Consider the following 13,289-nt stretch of genomic DNA (forward strand, 5'->3'; position numbering starts at 1 on the left):
GGAGAGGTTACTGGTACATAGTAGAGTATGAAACACTAAGATGACAAAAGGCATACTGGAAGATACTTTAGAAATTGAGATTAGGCTTGTCACATACCCTGTTAGTTTGTAAACTTCAAAGATTTCTGTTTCTTGGTCCTAGTATTTGCAGGTACAAGAGGAAATGTCCGTATATGCTTGTTTAAGCCTATATTTCTGTCTATATTATATAGAAGGTTATGTATTTATATATTATATATTAATTTATATATTATATTTCTATATTGTGTAGAAATATAGTTCTTTTCTTGTCAGAGCTTACTCTGTCATGTCGAGCAACTTTCCAAATACATCAGAAATTCTCAGCAATGGATTAAGTTTTGGTGTCTGGCAGATACAAGGACAACTACTGTGGCTATTTCAGAGAATGGTTAGTACACTGTTGGCTCTTCAGGACAAAACTGGCAGACATATAATAAGCAGATAAATCGGAGGCAGTTTTGTTATGGCAATAAAGGACACAGGGCTGTCAATGTGGTCTTGAAGAGAACAATTCTAGTAAGAAGATGATGTAACCAGGAGAGCAATATTACAATGAATGCTTGGATTTAGAAGTATATGGGGAAAATTATGTACAGTAACAGTGCATTTTAAGCTATTTGTAAAGTTGGCCTCTTACAGTAATTTCCCTGTTTCCTCTCTTTCCAAGCAGACTGATTCAACCAATGCTCTCTGCAAAGAGAAGATAGGTGACTCCTTCATGTTAAATGCTTCTGCCTACAATTACAGGTCAAATCTGGCATCCTGCACACTCCCTTTTTCCAAGGACAAAGCCTTCCCTCTTTCCAAGCCCTATATATAGTGATGAAGTTCTTGCGAATGATGCTGGGGAATTCCACTGAGCAATGCTAGTGAATCTCTCAGCATCTTGGTTGGAATGGGGAAGGGAATTCCCAAAGTGCTGGGGAAAGATCTTAATATGCATGGTGTTGTCCTGGTCCAGTTCTCCAAAAAGAGTGAATTTCAAAAACAAGACTGAGGATTAAGGAAGAACTTTCACCATCCATGATAAAACAGATCAGGATTCAGAAATTCTACCCCTTTCACACCCTTGCAGCATACCCAGAACTGAACATTCAGGTCAGCTGCAGAGACGAAAATAAAACCTTGCTTCACTGATTGGGCTCTCAGCCCATAATTCCGTCCAGTCACAGCTGTGCAGGGAAGTTACTAGGGCTGTAGCTATCTCTCCTCCTTCATAAATACATGTGCTGGAGGTTTGGGAATCTCCCAGTTAAAGATATTGCGCAATACCACAGAAAGAGGTCTGCAGAAGGAGTCAATAGGCAGGACTTCCTTTGTAGCCATAAGATTTTCTTGCCAATTTCTTGCTTGGAAATAGGGAACTGAGTACTCTTAAGTTCGTGGACCTTAGACATCGTAAGCACTAACAACTGGGTAAGGCTGAGGAAGGCCTCTGAGTGACAAGAGTCTAAAAATCTAAAAAATCTGAGTGACAAGAATCTACCTTACTCCAGAAAGAGAAAATAGAGTCAACTACAGCAAATAGATGCTGACATTATTAGGCTGTACATTTTGAAGAAGATCTAAGGTTGGCCATGCAGTCCCCGATCAGTTTTGTTCATATTGATGAGTAAATGTAACACAGCTATCATTTATACTAACACACAGAAAAGGAGATTCAAGTCCCTTTAAGACAACCACTGCTGGATAACCCCCTATGATCAAATCAACACCAACTCTGCAGAAATATCCTGAAGTGTCTTTGTTTCTCACATTAGCAACGGTCAGTATGGAATATGCCCTGATCTTTATGGTGCCATAATCTCCTCCTTTTCTCCAGCAATAGATGAGCCTAGGTTAGGTCCTATTAGGAAAAATAAAATAAATCAGGTACAATGGTAAATGACTTATTTATGCCCTTCAAAAGTATTTTATTAACATGATGACACTGGATTGCTGAGGTTTTGAATCACAAGATATACTAAGCAGTGATTTAATAGGATCACATGTTGCTGAAATTTCTGGGTTTTGTCTTTTTAAAGGAAGTCCATGCTGTTGTGTGCACAACTTATGTAACAAGGTCTGAGGCAATATATGACATTTATATCTGGAAGCAGAAGCAAACCCTAGTATTGTTTTTGTCAGACTTTGTTGAGTGCATTTGCAATCTTGTGACTTTCAGACCTAGCATCTGGTTTTCAGTCCATTTCCAAAATGTCATCCTGCCTTTTGCTTTGATTTCTTCCCTTGTTTAATGTCAGTGTGATGGCATTTCAGATATATCTCTAAAGAAACAAACTGGTTCATAAAACCTTGTTGTCATGAGGCTGCTGCCATTAATGTGTAAACCTCTGCCACCCGAAACCTATCAACTAGATATTGTATTTTGTGTTATAGTATCTCGTAAGCACTGAGAATATGATATAATATTTTCTCTTCTGATCTACAAAATATTTCCCCTCTGGGCTTTGAATAATAAATCTTCTTGCTATTATCGTAACGCTATAGGATTCCACAGCGTAAAAGAATCTGTTCTTCTGGACGGAATATTAGAGCACTCCCATTAGAAAACTCCTCTTCTATTTCAAGAGCCCATAATTCATTAGCTGAATGCTTGTAAATGTCACCTAGTTAGAACTCCTCTAGGAACAAGGAATATCGCATGCTTTCTGGTACCACATTACATTGTCTGATCAGAGAGAGACAAATTCTTGGCTGTTTGTTTTCCTTCGAGACTAGAAGTCTGTAATTTGAGCTGTAAACTAGCATCAGTACAGATCTTTTTTTCTATGCCCCACACCGGACAGGCTGCTCTAGAAATAATATAAAGGATCAGTCCAAATAATGTAGGCAAAGCACAAATTGATTTTGATGGCACTTTTGCCTCTTTAATCATGGTTAAAAAGTTTGCTATCTAGCTGTGAGTGTAAGGCTGAAATAAAAACCTTTGCTGATCGCTCCTGGGTTGCGTTTCTGCTGAGTCATTGCACAGGCGTGCAGTGAGGAATTATTATTCTTGTCAACGGGGATGCTAAAGCCCTGTGGTTGAACACTTTGCTCGGGGCTAAGCACCAGCTAAGTGATGGCAGTTGGGACTCAGAAACTCCCACATAAGGAACTTGCTCTCAAGGTTTTAGGTTGGCCCAGCAGTAACATAACTTCATCTTTATCCTCACATCTCTTACGCACGCACAAAAAACTTATGGGCTCGTGAACAGCTGCAGTATTGTGACGAATCTGAACTTGGCAGTGCAGAAAAATGGAATTGTAAAAGACATCAACAAATCTGAACGGCTGGGTCCTAAACATTGCTTCTGCTCCTTCTCCATTCATCAGTACTGACAGGGTTTCCCCCTTGGCAACTTGGGGGCAACGATATAAAATAAAAGGTACGATGCAGTTAGATCCAAAGTTCGTGAATCTTTTACTCTGTGGAACTGATTGTATCAGACATTGGAAGAGATTTAACTAAACAGCAGGATCCGGCGGCTAGACTTGAGATTCATGCATCCCACAAAATAATCAAAATTAGAACTAAAGGAATCAAAGTCAAACTGAGAAAAGCAGAAATGAGTGAGAGTTTGCTAAATTTTAATAATAAAGTGGATTCTTGTTCAGAAGACTATTTAGGAAAAGGTACTAACACCATTTCACTCTAAAAAGTCCCAATTTCCACTCCATTTTAAAGTAATCATTTTCAACTTTCTCGTCACTTTAAAATCATCTTTATTTTTTCCAGCCTTACCAAAGGATAGAAAAAGTGAAGGACTGCAAGGAAAAACATTTCACTTATTCTTTTGACTGCAGTTTCTTCTGTGAGCATTAGAATAAGATGGAAAAGTAAAACTAAAGAATTCCTTAGGCAGGGTCACAGAATCTTATTTTAAGAACAGGGAGGCATCTAAATACACACAAGCTCAGACCTCTGGTAAAGGCAGATGTACCTTTGTAAGTCTGACCTTTCAGGTGGAGGAAGGATTCAAAAGGAATCAAGCTTTAGTGCCTGCCTGTGAAAAGGACAGCCTAAGGGAAATTTAGTAGTGGGTTGTCAGACTTTGAGATGGGGAGTAGCTACATAAAAGGTGTGGGAGGGTGGCCTCTGTGGCACAATGTCCTTCTAACAGTGTTGGCCATTGGATGTCATACAATGAACTTGTCTCACGTGGGTTATTACAACATTTCTTTTCTCCCTTCCCCTTGCCTGTTGTTTGCGTGGTGTTTGGAGATCCCTCCGAGGCACCCAGCCCTCACTTCGGGGCTGGGTGGCCAAGGGGGCTGCTTTGACCCAGCTGCAGCAGGAGCTGGAGAAGGTCATCTCTCTTTTGTCATTCCTGATGCTGCACTGCTGAGACTGGTGTCATTTAATGCTAGGAGTGAACGAAGACCTCAGAAGCATTTTAATGCATGTTAAAAAAGTGTTCAAGTGAAATGCTGAGTTCATTTCAGCTGCAATAAATCTTCATGTGGGACTTGTTGCAAGTATTTGACCTTCCATTGAAGCATGTTTGACATTGCATACATTTATTGTATTTTAAAGAATGTCAGCATCAATTAAAAAAAGGGATTTTTTTTTTTATTGTTGGGGCAATTTGATGGTTGCAAAAAAAAATATATTTCCTGGAAAATTACTGACAAAATAATTTTTACATTTTGTTATTTGGCCTACTATCAGAAGGTGAAATACTGAGAATACTGATTCTTAATGGGAGATGTAGATCCAATACCCTATATTCTGGATTCTCTGGCCACATTGCAGATTTTATTCTACCTTCCGTATTCCCAAAGAATGCAGCTTAGCCCAGAAAATCTTGTCTATAGAGGAGAATTGGATCATAAAGTGAGCAAACTGTAACTCCAAGGAATGTAATGCCATCTTGAATCAAAAGGGTTTGGATTTGAGGTTTCATGTTTTAGCATTTTTATTGAAATACGGAAATGGCTACTATAGTTGGAGAGGGGCAGGGAAGAGTGACTCTATCTATTGTGAGTAAATTTGCCTCAAAAACCAAGTTTTTCATTAGCTGAAATGTTCCATTTCTCTTATTTCTTTTTTGTTGTTGTCTCAAGCCTTTTCTGCACACTGTAAAATTTAAAATTGTCCCTTAAAGTGAAAGCTGTGATGATCAATGTGTTGGAAGATTTAACAACAAAATTGCAAGATGAGCCACCCTAAAATTACTGGCATGCGTGTTTCTGGATTCATTCCAGAAAGTATTTTGAGTTCTCCCATCAAAAATGGGGAACATTACAGGAAGAGTTCCATGCTTAAGGGAAAGGGGATACATTTTAAAGAAACCTGCTGGGGGGGGACAGCTTCTACCAACATGGCTATTTGGCTCATCAGTCAGTAACCTGCTTCTGCACAGTGGCCCAAATTAAGGCTTGCCGCTATGTAAAACACTTATTTCCCTTTGTCACCCAGAGCTCTCAGCTGAGCTGGTAAACTGGAGAGGATTTGGAGAGGAAGACGTGATGAGCAGCTGGGAGATGGCAATATAGCAATATCTTAACCTGGATCAAGAGCAGCTGATAGCTTGTCAGACAGCAGCCCACATCCCCGTCCCTGCAGTCTGCAGCACCAGCTACTGCTCATCCCTGGCTTCTCATTCCATTCATTACCGGCAGATAAACACATTAGCTTGGCGTTTCCACTCAAATTATCATCAGTGAAAAGGTAATATATTTAAATTATTGTCAGTCTTCATTTTAGTAATTCATAGAGATGAACTGCAAGCCCCTTGCACAGAAGTACGTGTTTGGTGCAGGTTTACGGAGCTATCACAGTGCAAATCTGCATTTACGTAAATGCTTCAAGTTTTCTTTCCCGCCTGCGTTAGCTAGTGGCTATTTTAATGCATTCTTAAATTCTGGAATAAAGTCGAATAGGAACTTATAGTAATATGAAAATATGCATGGCTGCATGGTCAGACTGTACGTACAGTTCAGCTAATGATCTTATAATGGAGTTGGTCAATATATAGAATTTCTCCTCTATGGAACATTTCTACTTTGACTTTTCCTTTTTTTCATGAACTGAAAGGAAAAGTTACATTTTCAAAGGTTCTCATGAAGTAAGAATTCAAGAAAATATTATTTGACAGTTTCAAACAACTCTTTTTGAAGTCTTTCATCTCATAAAGATAAGACCTTTGTTTGGAATAGCTTCAACCTATTCATAACCTGTTAAGTTCAGATAAAGCACACTGAGTTTCATCAAAGCAATAATTCTTTCAATCATTTTTTTTCCTAAAAATCAATATATTCTTGTGGAAAAATACTCAATTTCATTACATATTTTCTCTAACAAAAAAGATGCTGTTCAGAAAAATTTCAGTCAACCCTAGTTTCAGAATAATGTTTAGTGTATGATGCAGGAATACAAACCTTTCTTCTATAAAAGAGTACTGGAGGGCGTGGGAAGGGTCTTTTGTTGGTGTAGACCAGCAGTTTTCAATTTGAATTATTAAATGTCCTGGAACCTGCAAGGAGACAGACATAATTTTGTGATAAGTATAAATCTCTAACTCCAGAGCTAAATGCACATTGTTTGTGCCTTCCCCTAGTTGGTGCTTGTGACAAACTCAAAAGAAGAGAGGACGGTTATTGTTAGGTGAAACTTTTTGTAGTATTAACAATTCAGACTTTTATTTATGTATTTTTAAATGTGACAGTTATTTATAATAATTTCCCTTCAAGTTAATTTGGAAGGAGGCTGAACCTAACTCGTTTCAGTTAAGCAACTAGTTTTGACTAAAAGAGAGAAGGAACTTTGTTGAAATCTTTTTCCAACATTTTTCCCAACAGTTTTAAAAAAAGAATACCAACTCTCACTTTTAAAATAATACTGTTTTCGGAAATATAGATTTTATTGAAAGTTAGAAATAATTTAGCAACCTGAAGCTAACTAAAATGTTTTCATTTAAAACAGATTTTTGGTTTTTTTCCCAATAGCTTTATCTCACTTTGAGAATAAGAAATCCACCACTGCAATGGATCAGCCTTTGGAAGCTGGATGCCGCAGGGGCAGTGGCTGGTAGCAGGCTGCTGGGGACAGAGAAGCAGTGGAGCGCAGGGACAATGTTGGCCATGCGTGTTCCAGGGAGGGCAGAGAAGCGGACCTGAGAAAACACACAGTGCAAAAGTACCATGTGTCGTGGTACTCAGAGCAAAACTGAGGTGTGTGGGAACATCTCTCACTCAACAAGCAGACGAGCCAGACAGAGAGCTCCGGAGACAAAAGAAAAGGCAACCCAGGAGGGAATGGACCATAGAAGTGATGAAGGTGCCACTTGGCCTGACTCCACTACTGACTCATTGCAGTGAGGAGGCCTGCTCTGTTGGTCAGCTGTGGTAGGTTTGTCAGATGTGGCTCTTGTGTTTCTCAAGCCTCCCATTCTCTATGATCTCCACCCTTTACCAAAAGCCATGCATTATTGACCTGCTAGGTGAGGACACAGCCTCTCTGGCATTATCCTTTATGTGTAATATCTCTTAAATGTATTTCTCTTCTGAGTAGTTTACTCTCAATTTTCATCTGACTGCTTCCATCATTATGGGGACACAAGAAAGTGTGCTTTCCACCGGCCTACCCGTGGAGGGATATGGTCCATCAGGCTACAGAAGTCAGAGGATCCAAATCTGATGCAAGCCACATCGCTCCATCACTCCTTATGCTCATTTAAGCCATGATCTAACTTTGTAGTGGATCTTTCCTATTAAAAGAGAATAGTGTAGGAACTGGAACAATGTGTGAATAGGGAAGCACAAACAGGAGCAGAGAGAAGGAACTGGGGCTGGCAGCTTGGGGTGGTGGTCATCACTGGAACAGAAAGAGCACAGGACCCCATGGCAGAGCTTTGTCAGTTGTAATCTTCTCTGCCATCTTGTTACCATCTCAGCACTCTAGCCTCACAGGAAACATGGTTGTCCTTCAACAGTTTTTTTTATTTAATTAACTCTTAATTAGCATTTTTATTTTAAAAAACCTATGCCTAACAACTGAAATTATTCCTCCTTAATTCTCTTCCCTTGTTGAAATGTTGATGTTGACTAAGTATCAGTGAGAGCTCTCTTATGTTCACTGTTGGACTTGATGATCCTAATGGTCTTTTCCAACCTAAATGATTCTATGATTGTGAAGCACAATGGTGGTGATAGCTGTTTGGCATCCTTCCTCTTCTCGAGGAGGACTCCTCACACTCTTCCCTTGCTCCAGCGTGGGGTCCCTCCCATGGGAGACAGTGCTCCATGAACTGCTCCAGCATGAGGCGAGCCTGTCTTGGAGCTGGCTGGCATCGGCTCAGTTGGACTTGGGGGAAGCTTCTGGCAGCTTCTCACAGAAGCCACCCTTGTAGTTTCCCCCCCTGCCACCCTGCTACCAAAACCTTGCCTTGCAAACCCAACACAATTGCATAACATACCAAATTTATTTTAACAGAAATGTTGTCCTCCAGAGTTAAAAAGGGTATAGTAGGCCATATAGCCTCAAACTTCAGATCTTCGTATGGCAGCATTGAGACAGAGAAATTCCCATCTTCTGTATTCAGTGTAATTGTTCTGTGAACAATTTAGATCAGTCACATAGTGACAGGGAGACAGTCCATGAACGGATCATGAGAAGCAGGTCTGAACTGAAAAATCACTCTTTGCATGCTTTACAGCTATCCATATTTTGGTGCTTTAAATTTTAATTTTGAATTCCTTTCTTGTGTCTTTGAAGAGCCTCTTATTTTAAGAAACAAAATGACTGCTTTTTTTCAGCAGTATTTTCCAGACTATGGTGGTGCCAGACACACCATGCTTCTGATGCCACTGCTTGCCAGATGATACAGGAAGCTGAGTTTGCTCCAGAGCCCAGTTCAGCAAAGCCAGAAATTAAAACTCAAACCCTACTTAAGTCACTAGGACACACTCACATTAACTGCAGCATGAGTTCAGTACTCTGCTGAATCGGGATCTGTGGCGTGAAGGACTACGCTGAACTTTTCACAGAAATATGAAAGTTGGCCCAGACCTGCCCGCACTGCCAGATCAAACCCAGTGCAGCCAGCGTATCCCGCTCTCCCCGTGCAGCTGCTCTGTGCAGGTGCTGTAAGGTGTTTGGGTTTGGTGCTTCCAAAGCCCTTGGTCTATGCAAACATGTGTCCTCTCAGCATTGCAGGTGCAGGGTAGGTCTGGCACAGCCGGATGCCCCCAACACCTGGTGCGTGGGCTGTACAGCCTCTTCATGCATGTTCAGTGGCCGTTTGTCCATCGCGTGACCCAGAGATTCCCTGCTCAAAACCCCAGGGCACTGGATTACACCAAAAAGGAGAAGTGGCCAGTCCTGTGAGTCTTTGGCTCAGTGTTCGTGGCTGAAATGCCCAACCCAGGCCAAACAGTGTCTGTGGCCCAGCGGCGGGCAGCGTGTGCGTGCATTCCCCCAGAAGCCACGCTGAGGATGTGAGAGAGGCTTTTGGCTGTGGGGCTTATGTCTGTCCTTCCTCAGGGGGATGCATCTGACCAGCTGCTCCTGGGTGTTTGGCACAATCCCTGCAGCAAACTAAGGCGTTTGCTCCAGAGCTTTCTGACTGTGAGACTTAGATCTACAGGATCCCAGGAAATGTACTGGAAATGTATAGGGCTGCGTGGCCTGGAGAGAGGCCACAACTGAAGCTAAAACCTCACTGCAGTAAGCATCGTACGTACGTAAATCAATCATGAGATCTCACAGTTTGAAGCAGGCCAAAGCAAATTCTGCTAGCCTCATTCTTTACTACAAGGGTAATGTAAAAAGGCACTTTTTAAAGTGTAACTAATAGGGCACTGGCAAGCAAACATAATATTGACAGAGGTTCTTGCAACTATACTGGAGAAGTTACTCTGTTTGTGAAGACAGTATGTGCATCATTGGAAGTCTGAAAGCTAATAAGGAAATATTAGGAGATAAGGAGACTTGTCAGCAGTTGTTCATTGTACAAACCTTCATAACGGGAACATTTGAACACCGGGGACATTGTTGGAGCCCCCAACATAAGAAGGACATAGACTTATTGGAGTCAGTCCAGAGGAGGGTCACGAAGATGATAAGAGGGCTGGAGTACCTTTCCTATGAGGACAGGCTGAGAGAGTTGGGGCTGTTCAGCCTGGAGAAGAGGAGGCTCCGGGGAGACCTGATAGCGGTCTTCCAGTACCTCAAGGTGGCCTACAAGAAAGAGGGGGAGGAACTCTTTAGCAGGGCATGTTGTGACAGGACTAGGGGTAATGGTTTTAAAATAGAAGGAAGCAGATTCAGACTTTACACTGAGGGTGGTGGAACACTGGCACAGGTTGCCCAGAGAGGTGGTGGATGCCCCATCCTTGGTAACATTCAAGGCCAGGTTGGATGGGGCTCTGAGCAACCTGATCTGGTTGTGCATGCCCCTGCTCTTTGCAGGGGTGTTGGGCTAGATGGCCTTTGAAGTCCCTTTCAACCTAAACTATTCTATGATTCTAACATTTCTACCACTGTGCACCACACAGCTCAGTTAAAAGCAATCATCATTAATAATAATTATGTTTATTTTGTTAGCACTGAGATGCAAAGGCAGACCTGTCCTCCACCAAGCCAGGCACTACACTAACTGCAGATGGCTGGCTCTGCTCTGGAGGGTTCCCAGCCTCAAAGCATGGCTTGGCCACGGCTCTGCAAACAGAGACTGGTTTTTGGAACGGGGTAGTCTGAGGGGGGCCTTAGGCATGTGCTCCAGGCCTGCTCTTGCTCTTTTGTAAAACAACACCCAGATGGAGAAGGAAAACCTTGTTAGTGCTGAGAGGGAGAAGAGCCAGCTCTTTCCCTTCCTTTTTCCGTCCTGAATGTGGGCTGCTGGCAGCCCTGTTGGCATGCTGGCCCAATGAACATGTGGCTCACCAGCCCCAGGCTGCCTCCCACCCCCAGTCACAGGCCACAGTGATGTGGGTGGTGAATGCATGGAGGGGCTCTTGAAGGACGAACAGGGACATGAGGGAGAGCTAGGGGTACCACCACACAAGTGTCTAGGGGAGGGAACGCTCCAGGCTTGGCCTGATGAGATCCTGGGTAAGCACCAGCTTTCAACACAAGCTGGAACCAGATGGTCTCCAGGGTCCCTTCCAGCCCACGGGCTCTGGGGTTGATTCTCGAAAAGCTTGCCAGAAGGTAGGTACTCCAGAAAACCTGAAAGGACACAAAACTTTGTGGTGGAGGCAGTGACAGAGGCTGGTGCTATGGCAGAGGAGTGGAGGCAGGAGGTGACCTGCAAATCCGTGAGGAGCCAGGCTTTGTTACCAATCAGAGCAGAGCAGCTTATGAGGAGAAAATGAGCTTTCATTAAGGTAATTTCAAACTAACAGTTGGTGGCAGACATGATTAAACTCACACTGTGTAAGGTAGTACACATCATCTTTTTCGTGATAGATGTTTAAAACTCAGGCTGTCTCACATGCCCCTTCCTTCTGCATGCAGAATGCCCTGGCTTCTAAGAAAGTGTTATTCTCTTCTCTTCCCCAACGCACATCTTTGTTTATCCTGATTTTTTGCATATTTCATTAATTCACATTGCAAATTCTAATTATGGCTATTAATCCAAGGAATGTCAGTGGAGAAAACTGCTGCACCTTGGTTGTTTTTTTCTCTTAAGTTACACCTCTGATAAATCTTCTGAATTTGGCCTTTTCATAGCTGTGAGATTCTTTCTTTAGTGTATATTCTAAAACTGCACATATAGCAAGTTCTTGGTTTTGTCTATACAAAGATCTGTTCCCATGGACTTTCAGCAACATCAGCTTTTTGATTAGTGTCTGTCAATCTTTTAAAGTTAACGTACAGTTTTGCAGAATAGGCATACTTGATTTCATTGCCTAATACTTCTAATATCTTACTAATTATATTAGTTATTCAAATGGTTCATTAAGTTTATGCAAACTCTTCACAGTCATAAAATTTTCTGGAAACATCAGCAGTCCTCACGGATGTGAGTGAATAATAAGAAACCAGTACAGGGCAGCAGCAGCAATAAAAGACAGAGAAAATATGGAACTGTGTGCTTCATGGTCAAATGTGTCTCCTATTCTGTAATTTAAGCCACCCCAGCTGCAGCACCAGAAGAAGTATATGTGGCATTTAGGGAAAAAAAAAAGGTTCCTTTTTAACAGCAGGCCGTTGCGCATATTACAACTCTACTTTCACAGTCTGTCAAATGGGTTTTAATGCTGAACGTGTAAACATTTCCCTTTTCAGTACCGTGGCATGCGGGGTCACTCAGGTGAAATCAGAGATCTGGAGTGAAATTACCACTTTTAGCAGCTCGTTTTCTGTTAGCATCAGCTCGTTTTATAGGAAGATGGTCATCACCATATTTATACATATTCCAGGCTCTGAAACAGGACATTTCATTTCTAAAGAATAAAATAAACAAGGAACTATTCATTTTAGCCATGCACTACAGCAAAAAGAACATCTGTCCAGAATCTCAAAGCGGGGGCTTGGGTCTTTTCTGAGAGTCCAACTCTCAGCATCGGCATGGAGAGGCTCTGGCTTGCAGACCCATAGAATGCACAGCTGATGGCTAAGAGCTGCACTGATGAAGAACGCTGAGTAGCAGGAGATTTGTAACCCCATTTACCCAGAATGTTTTTAGTAGGTGAGCAGAGCTCTCATTTAGGGTCTGAACACAGCTCTGGAGTAATGCAGGCAGGAGCACTGAGGTTTTTCCTTGCAGAGTTTTGCTGTTGAGTCTTGAGGGGTGAACCTCTTGTGTCTGATCATCTGCCTGGGAGATCTGAGCTGGGAGGCAGCCATAATAAAATCCTCTGAGCTTGATTTGGGAAGCTCCAGTATAAGTCTTGATCCTCTTTTACTGTTCGGTTTATGCTGCAAAACACAGTTTTCTTACATAACAGATGACATTTCCAATAACTTAAATGGTGTCAGCACGTTTGGACAAATAAAGACTGGTTTTGAATCCATTGCCAAACTTAAGAAAGAAAACAGCAAAAAAAAAAATTGTCTGGATAGAAATGAAATGGATTTTTGTCTCTTATAAAACAAGCAGACCAACAAGCAAGAACATTTTGGATCAATTCAAATGTTCACTTTTCCCCTTATGTTAATTGCAAAATGAGAAATGTGTTTTTAAAGCCAACTAACATATTTCTTTCTGAAGGCATTGGAATTTTTTTTTTTTTTACTTTTCCAATATGAAGCAAATAATTCAAATGTCAAAGCAAAGTGTTTCAGTATTTTCTGGTTCTCCTTGGTTTTGATTGGAGCACATTGCAAAATTCAACCT

The sequence above is a fragment of the Chlamydotis macqueenii genome, chromosome 3 (genome assembly GCF_036417535.1).
Source record: "Chlamydotis macqueenii isolate bChlMac1 chromosome 3, bChlMac1.mat, whole genome shotgun sequence".
NCBI classification, from domain to species: domain Eukaryota; kingdom Metazoa; phylum Chordata; class Aves; order Otidiformes; family Otididae; genus Chlamydotis; species Chlamydotis macqueenii.